This window comes from Gossypium hirsutum, chromosome A04, assembly GCF_007990345.1.
Source record: "Gossypium hirsutum isolate 1008001.06 chromosome A04, Gossypium_hirsutum_v2.1, whole genome shotgun sequence".
NCBI classification, from domain to species: domain Eukaryota; kingdom Viridiplantae; phylum Streptophyta; class Magnoliopsida; order Malvales; family Malvaceae; genus Gossypium; species Gossypium hirsutum.
Window position 1 is genome coordinate 4,195,535 of NC_053427.1, and position 9,819 is coordinate 4,205,353.

At 39.0% G+C, this 9,819-nt stretch overlaps 1 long non-coding RNA gene across 1 annotated transcript; it reads left to right on the top strand.

The window, feature by feature from the left end:
• The first annotated feature begins 430 nt into the window (after nt 1–430).
• LOC121227869 (uncharacterized) lies at nt 431–1,253 on the top strand. The gene is made up of 2 exons (XR_005925392.1): nt 431–610; nt 895–1,253. It is a non-coding gene; the product is annotated as an uncharacterized lncRNA (long non-coding RNA).
• The last annotated feature ends 8,566 nt before the right edge of the window (nt 1,254–9,819 follow it).

Here is a 9,819-nt window from a genome sequence, read left to right on the forward strand (position 1 = left end):
ATGTTGAAACATGTTTATTCTAAGAAGAATAACTGAAACTTAGTTGAGAGAAAAAAACAAAATCCAAGGGATAACTTACAAATAAAACAAATTATTAAAACGTAATTTTGGGCTAAAATTAATTGCATATAAATGTTTGAGGTCTAAAATTAAAAATGTCCCAAATCTTAAAATATTGTGCTAAAGGGGCAAATTGAAATAGCGCACAGATTGCAGGGCCAATTTAAAATAATTTAAAAAAACTTAAATATAGCCTGATTGAAGGCTAGCGCAAAGGAGGAGACCAATTGCGCAAATTACCCAATTAAAAGTAAAATGCACATGGTCCCAAGCAAAAAAGCGTGCTGATCCTACTCCCCCATGCTACTTTGTTTTATTATTAATTAAAACCATACTTTATCTCCTTCTTTTTCATTAAAAAACCTTTTTTAAAAAAATAAAAAAAAAGTTAAAACACCACCCTGCATTCATTTTTCAAAACAGAGAGAAGGCTCTCAACCCCCCTCTCATATTGCGATTCACTCCCAAATTCGGCAGATCACCACCGCCGGCTTCGCCATCAGCGACCCTCATGCATGGCGGCCGGAGCCCCTTTTCCAGGCGAAGAAAGGTACCTTCTTCCTTTTTTATTTCACGAAATATGTGTAGATATATATAAGATTCAAAAGTAAAATAAATAGAGCAAATAAAAGAAAGTAAAACCATAGAATAACTCCATTGATCTGTTTTTATTTCCTGAAGTGCTCTCCATTGTATGTAGTACAACTGTTCGTTTTTTTTAAGGAAAAAACCCTCCTTCTAGTACCATCTGTCCTCCTCTTTTACAATGAAAAATTGAAGGCTTTATAGCCAAAAACCATACATTTTCCACCTATCTCTTTGCTCCAATTACAGGTGTTGCAGTTGTGGAGAACGAAGGGCGTGAAACATGGGTGAAAACATGGAGCGGGACATACGGGAATCATGAATGGAGTAAGTGGAGGTATGGGCAATGGGACAGGGCAAGTTGGCCGACAGTCAAGCATAGGGATGATGGCTAGGTTTTTTTTAGTCTTCTTCTTTCCTTTTTTTTAATTGCTATGGGCTAGCGTTAAAGGGTTTTGGGCTGTTGGGTTTTTAGATGTTGGGCTTTTTAGCCCGGACAAAATTTGGGTTGTACAGCTGCCCCTCTTTGCTTGTTGTCGTGTAACAAGAACAGAGCAAAGACTATAAAAGGACCAATTTTGCCCGGGCTCGCCGAGTCTTGAGTTCTTGATCCTTGATCTTCTTTAAATGGCCTCTTGACGGCTTCAATCTGCTTCACTGCAACTTAGGAAGGCGATTTCTACTATCTTTGATCTGCTCCCCGTCTAATACAAAGACGTAAAATCTGTTATCTTCGATCTGCTCCCCGTCTAATACAGAAACGCCAAATTTGCTTCTTCAATCTACTCATTGCAAACTCATGACTGTCATGTTGATATCTTCGATCTGCTCTCCATCGAACACAGAGACGCCAAATCTGCTTCTTCGATTTGTTCCCTGACAATACAGAGATGCCAAATCATCTTAGATTTGCTTTACCATAAGCACGTGAAAGCCAAATCAGCTATGTCTTCGATTTGCTCATTGTAAGCACAAGGATGCCAAATCATCTTGGATCTTGCTTCAGTATAAACATCTGAAGGCCAGATCTGCTATGTATCTACTCTCCGTCAAAATGGAGATGCCAGACTTCGATTTGTTCTCTGACAATACAGAGATGCCAAATCATCTTAGACTTGCTTTAGCGTAAGCACGCGAAAACCAAATCAGCTATGTCTTCGATTTGCTCCTTGTAAGCACAATGATGTCAAACCATCTTGGATCTACTTCAGTGTAAACATCTGAAGTTTGGATCTGCTATGTGTCTGCCCTCCGTCAAAATGGAGATTCCAGGCTTCGACTTGTTCTCTGACAATACAGAGATGCCAAATCATCTTAGACTTGCTTTAGCGTAAGCACGCGAAAACCAAATCAACTATGTCTTCGATTTGCTCTTTGTAAGCACAAGAATGCCAAATCATTTTAGATCTACTTCAGTGAAATCATCTGAAGGCTAGATCTGCTATGTATCTGCTCTCCATTGAAATAGAGATGCCAGACTTTGATTTGTTCTCTGACAATACAAAGATGCCAAATCATCTTAGACTTGCTTTAGCGTAAGCACGCGAAAACCAAATCAGCTATGTCTTCGATTTGCTCCTTGTAAGCACAAGGATGCCAAATCATCTTAGATCTACTTCAGTGAAATCATCTGAAGGCTAGATCTTCTATGTATCTGCTCTCCATCGAAATGGAGATGCTAGACTTCGACTTGTTATCTGACAATACAGAGTTGCCAAATCATCTTAGACTTGCTTTAGCGTAAGCACGCGAAAACCAAATCAGCTATGTCTTCGATTTGCTCATTGTAAGCACAAGGATGCCAAACCATTTTGGATCTGCTTTAGCCAGATCTGCTATGCTGCGGCCTATTACCCTACTGCTTAGGGGATTAAGACGCGTCATCTCTGATAACCTGTAGAATAATTATGCCTGATAATTAGGATGCCATGATCGAAATGAGTCAGATGTTCCTAATTAAACATGTTACGATGCAAAATTTTGTGAATATGACCCCTATCCTAGACGTCACCACTCATTCCTTCATTTTTCTTTTCAAAGCATTATTCTTGCTCAACCTGTAGGCCTATACCCTTCCTCCAATGCTACGACCCACTGAGGATGTCTGTAAAACAATCTTTTCTTAAAATTGAATCGTTGATTTTGTCCATTTTCCCTTTAGACTGGAAGAAAGAAATTCCTCGAGTTCCTTCATCCTTTACTTGCGTGAATTTCTCGAACAATCGTCCTGTTTTAGTTTCTTGTATTATCTAGAAATTCCAGAGTAATGCGCGAAACTTCGTTTGTAAACATATTTAGTTCATCTATCATTATTTCAATGCAACATGGAAGATGAATAAATCTTTAAGAATAATTGGATTAAAAGGAAAGGATACAAAGGAAATTAATCTGAAAGCCTATCTTTAGGAAGAAATAGAATCTAAAGATAGAAAAACAGGATAAAAGTTAGATGCTCAAGATATTGCTGCTTGAGTGTTTATACACCAGCTCCATGAAGTCTTTCTTGAGTTCAAAATGTGTTTAAAAGATCCCAAGTACTCTGTTGATGTCCCAGTTTGCAGCATTCTTCGCTTTTTGTAATAAGATCACTGTGTACTCTTCAAAATTTGAGCTGCCCTTTCGGGTTTCCGACTCAAAACCCCTTTGGTCACAAGGTGCCCTTTGCGGGTTTTCACCTTGGCCTCTCCGTTTTTGATTTTTTTTTTAAATCTCAAGCTGCCCTTTGTGGGTTTTCACCTTAGATTCTCTTCTTCTTTAGACAAAGTATTTTTTAACTGAGTCCGAGTTCACTGGATTGGGTAAACTTTTCCCATCCATTTCCGCTAAGATCAATGCACCACCGGAGAAAGCTTTCTTCACGACATACGGCCCTTCCTAATTCGACATCTAGTTTCCTCTAAAATCCTTTTGACTAGGAAGGATCTTTTTCAGTACAAGGTCTCCCTCATGGAATTCTCTTGGTCGAACTTTCTTGTCATAAGCTCGCAACATTCACTTCTGATACATCTGACCATGTCGAATGGATTTTAGCCTCTTTTCCTCAATCAAGTTCAACTGGTCATACCGGGATTGAACCCACTCAGCTTCATCTAACTTTACTTCCGTCAAAATTTGAAGAGAAGGTATTTCTACTTCAATAGGTAATACTGCTTCCATCCTATAAACTAACGAGAATAGAGTTGCCCCAGTAGAGGTTTTGACAGATGTTCGGTAGGCTAAGAGTGCAAATGGCAACTTCTCATGCCAATCTCTATAGGTCTCAGTCATCTTCCTCACTATTTTCTTAATATTCTTGTTGGCGGCCTCCACTGCCCCATTCATTTTTGGACGATAAAGGGAAGAATTGTAATGCTTGATCTTGAACTGGTTGCAAACTTCCGCTATCGTTTTGTTGTTTAGGTTTAATGCATTGTCGGATATGATCTTCTCAGGCATTCCATACCGACAAATGGTCTCCTTCTTCATGAATCGACTCACAGCTGACTTAGTAACATACGCATAAGAAGTCGCCTCTACCCATTTTGTGAAGTAGTCAATGACCATGAAGATAAACCGATGTCCATTTGAAGCCTTCGGTGATATTGGTCTAATGACATCCATGCCCCACATGGAAAAGGGCCATGGAGAAGTCATGACATGTAGAGGTGAATGTGGTACATGTATCTTGTCTCCATAAATCTGACACTTATGACATTTGTTGGCGTAGTTGATACAATCCCCTTCCATGGTAGACCAATAATATCCAAATCTCATGATTTGTCTAGCCATAGTGAACCCATTTGCATGTGTCCCGCATACGCCTTCATGAACATCTTCTAAAATTAGCTTAGCTTCCACGGCATCAACACATCTTAAAAGTACTTGGTCTTTCCTTCTCTTATACAAGATGTCCCCGTCCAAGACATAGTCGCAAGCTAGCCTTCTCAACGTTCGTTTGTCATTTTCATTGGCTTGTTCAGGGTATTTACGATCCCTCACATATCGTAATATATCCTAATACCAAGGGTTATCATCCTCTTCTTCCTTCTCAATGTTGCAACAATGTGCTGGAGCCTCGTAGGCACTCATTTGAATTGGTCTTATCTCTTCTTCTTTATTTGCCTTAATCATTGAGGCCAAGGTTGCTAAAGCATTTGCCATCTGATTTTTGTCTCGTGGGAAATAATTGAAGGTGACGTCATCAAACTCCTCAAGCAGCCCCAAAACTACCTTTCGATAATTGATCAATTTAGGGTCCTTTGTTTCCCATTCACCTCTGAGTTGATAAATTACCAACGTAGAATCTCCATATACTTTTAGGGTTTTTATACCTCGCTCTATAGCTACTTGTAGTCCCATGATGCATGCTTCATACTCATCCATTTTATTCGTGCAATCAAAGCCCAACTTGTATGTGAAAGGGTAGTGATTGCCATTTGGGGATACCAAGACTGCCCCAATTCTATTTCCGACTGCATTAGAAGCCTCATCAAAATTGAGCTTCCAAGAAGAATCTTCTGTCGTTGCTATACACATCAACTCCTCATTTGGAAAATCAAAGTTCAATGGCTCATAATCCTCTAGAGCTCTACTAGCCAAGAAATTTGATATCGCACTTCCTTTTATAGCCTTCTGACTTATGTAGACTATATCAAATTCTGAAAGTAGAATTTTCCATCTCGCCATTCTTCCATTCAGAGCCGTTGACTCCATCATGTATTTCAATGGATCAAGCTTTGAGATGAACCAAGTGGTATGGTATAGCACGTACTGTCTTAATCTCCGAGTTGTCCAAATAAACAACACAACTTTTCAATCGGTGGATATTTCATCTCACAGTCAGTGAATTTCAAACTGAGATAATAAATTGCCTTCTCCTTTTTCCCTGACTCGTCATGCTGGCCAAGCACACATCCCATGGAATTGCTGAATACTGATAAGTACAGTATTATTGGTCTATCTGGACTGGGCGGAGATAACGCCTGAGCATTCAACAAATACTGTTTGACCTTTTCAAAAGCATTTTGGCATTCCTCATCCCAAGTACCTTGATTGTGCTTTTTAAGGAGACGAAAGATGGGATCACACTTCTCAGTTAGTTGTGAAATAAACCGAGCAATGTAATTCAGTCTTCTTAGAAATCCTCGAACTTCCTTTTGATTTTGTGGGAGAGGTAATTCTCGTATAGATCTGACCTTGTCTGAGTCAACTTCAATTCCCTTTTCACTGACTACAAAGCCTAATAACTTTCCCGATCTAGCTCCAAAGGTACACTTTGCTGGATTGAGCCTCAACTGAAACTTTCTCAATCTCAAGAACATTCTTCTCAGGACCTCAATGTGCTCTTTTTCAGTACACGACTTGGCCATCATATCATCAACATACACCTCAATATCCTTATGCACCATATCGTGGAACATGTTCACCATGGTTCGCTGGTATGTTGCCCCCGCATTCTTTAACCCAAACGGCATTACTTTGTAGCAAAAGGTACCCCACAAGGCTATGAAGGTAGTTTTATCCATATCCTCTAAATGCATCTTTATCTGATTGTACCCCGAGAAACCATCTATGAAAGAGAACAACGAATATCCTGCCGTGTTGTCTACTAAAGTGTCGATGTGTGGCAAAGGAAATTATCTTTGGGGCTAGCTTTATTTAAATCTCTGTAATCAACACACATTCGTACCTTCCCATCTTTCTTTGGAACTGGTACAATGTTGGCTACCCATTCGGAGTATTTCACTTCTTGTAAGAATTCTACATCGAACTGCTTCTTAACCTTATCTTTTATTTTTAGAACAATGTCTGGCCGCATTCTCCGCAACTTCTGTTGGACTGGCTTACAATCCTGCCTTATCGGAAGACGATGTACTATAATGTCAGTACTTAATCCGAGCATGTCCTGGTATCCTTGAACTCTCGAAGCAACTCAACCAAACTATGCCTTGTGTCCTTGGTAATCAGTGTTCCAATTTTCAACTCAGCACCCTTCCTCTAGGGCTATATTCTCTATTGCCTCTTTCTCATGTGGCATGATTTGTTTCTCCTCCTGCTTTACCATTCTTAACAGATCGAGGGATACGTCACAATCTTGAACATCTTCAAAATCCTGAGATTCCTCTAAACACATGTCTTGCTCGTAAGAGAAATTAGGAGCGGCAGTATTAGTGCTCATATCATTGATATCTAGAGACCTGTGGGGGTATGAAAGAATATACAAAGAATGAATGAATCTAAGAATGGTTGTTTATGTGCTATGAATAAAAGGATAAGAATTGCCAAAATTTAAAGGAATATTGGTTGATAAAGATGAAATAATACTCGTTTAAAATTGATAAAAGTTATGTTTTATTTAAATAATAATAGATGAACATAGGTCTATTTTCACAAATGTAATCTTACTACTCCTAGGCCCTAGACATGTTTCGGGAATTACTCTAAAAAATTCCTAAAGATTACAGGAAGTTCTTCTACAGTCCAATTGTTTAAAGAACTTCCCGGTTCGTAAGGGCGAATGCCCTCAAGGTTTTTTTGTTCAGTCCCTTTCTCATGTATGACATTGATGGGATGATTTTCCTTTCCAAACACCCCCTTCTCGGGGTAAGCTATCTCTCCTGACACAAAAGTCAGGGATATGTAAGGGAACGTCATTAATTCCTATTCAACTTCTTTTTCACTTAGCCGTGACCCTATTCTCTCTCTCTCTTTTTCTTTCTCTTTTTAATAACTTTAACTAATTAGGGTCTTTTTATGGATTTAAATGCATGTGATGTGATGCAATGCAAATGCATGAATGCAAAAGAAAAGGAGATATTGATCTTGAATTCAATTCCATTAGAATAACTTTTCTAGAAAACAGATTTCTTTACATGAAAATAGATTGCATATGTAGTCTTGCCCTTCATAGTCCAAGTAAACGTTGATCTTTTCTTCATGGTCGAATCCTGTAAATTCTTTAAAAGATGCCTTTGCTAGCTCCTTGCTATTTAATCTGAGCTCGATCTCTTGCTCGCTTATCTCTATGATACTCATCAAAAAGTGTCGGCTCTTGGATAATCTTCGTCGATAATTAAATTAAGTCATGTATTCCCTCGTGGACTTCTGGCTTTCTCTCGTCATGCTCTTGGATAACTTTTGTTGGCTTGAATCTCCGGTAATTACATCATGTATTCCTCCATGGACTATCAGCTTTCTCTCGTCGTGTTTATTTGGACTATATTCAGACGACCGCACTATAATCTACTTTATCAAGAAATTCGTTTCCTTATGACAAACTATTCTATTTAGGAATCAAATTTCAAATCAACACCAACTTTTCTTTGATGTAATGTAATGCAAATGCATGAATGCAAAAAGATATCGATCTCGATTTAGTTTCATTTTAGAAAATGTTATTTAAGGAACAAAAGTCTTTTCATAAAACGGATTACAAATACACTTTCGCTCGTAGGCCCAGAGTCTTAACCCTATCTAATAACAAAGCTAACTCTCGACCTCTATCTGAACTGCCCCGTTTTATATTGCTTTAGGACGAGTAACGGTGCATAGCCAACGACTTCCCAAATCCTAAGAAGAGGTACCTAATCAAAACTACCGCAACGATAAAGGACTTCATTAGGAGTCATCCAAGGTGCTTTCCACAAAACCTCCTCCTCTCGAAGGTTCTAAAGAATATCTATCCACCTTTCTTCTGTAATATCGTCTCTCATTGGTGTAGTTGTTGCTTCCTTTAAGGGGGAATAACCCACAAAGAACACTGGGCAAGGAACCTTCTCAAGCTTCCAAAAGTGACTATGGAACCATACTAACAACAACTGTGTGCATCCAATAAATCTACTTTACCGGCTCTCCGACATGTACTTCAAGAATCTAAACATCTCAGCTAGGATTGCTAGCACCGGTGTGTTCTGTTTACCAATACAATCAAACAAATTTGCGACTGCCTCATCTATGTGCCCTATCGCTTTCGGGAAAATCACCAAGCCGTAAATACTTAAGGCCAAAACGTTGATCTTCTTCTTCACATCTGGGTGTGTTAATATTAGATCCCTCGAAATGGCCCACGGAATGCACTTATTATTGCCCTTTTGTTGGACTCGAGCTGCGGCCTACTGTTCACTCATCCCTGTTATCATCATAATTTCTTCACAAAAGTAGGGAGATTAGCAGCCCTAACATACACCTTGTTATCTTGAATTTTTGGACAGCGAAGCAAGGTCATATACTCCTCCAAAGTAGGTACCAAGTCTACCTTTCCCAATGTAAAACAACTATAAACAGGGTTCTAAAACTGTACCATAGATTGAAACAGATACCTGTCCACCTTGATGTCTAGCAAATAAGGAAGATCTCCATAATTCTGGTAGAACAGCTGCTTAGCCTCGTCATCCCATTGGTCCCAAATGTCCTTAAACTCCCAAAACTCATTCTGTGTTGAACTGATACGAGTAAAGTCCCATGACTCTGACGTATACCTCTCAGTGACACTATCTCCCTTTTCTAATTAGGTTTTCTCTGACCATGCACAGACAGAAGCGTTGTCCTCCACTTTATCAAGATATTCGTTCCTCATTACAAAACTTTCTAATCTAGAAATCGAACCGTGAATTGACACCTTTTAATGATGAATGATATGTGGTGATGACAAAATAAAAAAAACAAGTTAGTATCAGATAAAAAGATGTAATAAACAAGAACTTATAAAGGTAGGTACTAAAGATCATCACCATCCTACCTAGAGCAAGCACTTAAAGTTCACTATATGTAGTTTAGTTCTAGAGCAAGGGTACCTGAACTATCAGATTCCTCGGTCCTCACCCATTATAGGCTCATATGGACCAAGTTCAATTCAGGGGAATACATTTCCTTATGCCCATGCGGAGGTGAAAACCTCACGAAGACATAAGTACGGATGTATTCCGGAAGTGATCCCCTAGCCCATGCGGAGGTGAAAACCTCATGAAAGCATAGTTTCTCACTCCCACTTAAAAGGTGTGACCACAACGGTCATGCAATGCGATGCAAAACTATTTAAGGACTCAAACCAATGCAATAGGTATTATATCATAAACCACAAAAAGCTGATGAAATGCAATGAAAGAATCGTATTTCAAAACCTAATTTTCAATTTTCGATATAAAGACAAAAGTTAATCAACTTGTGGCTTGACTCTCTTATTTGGTTCCCAATGGA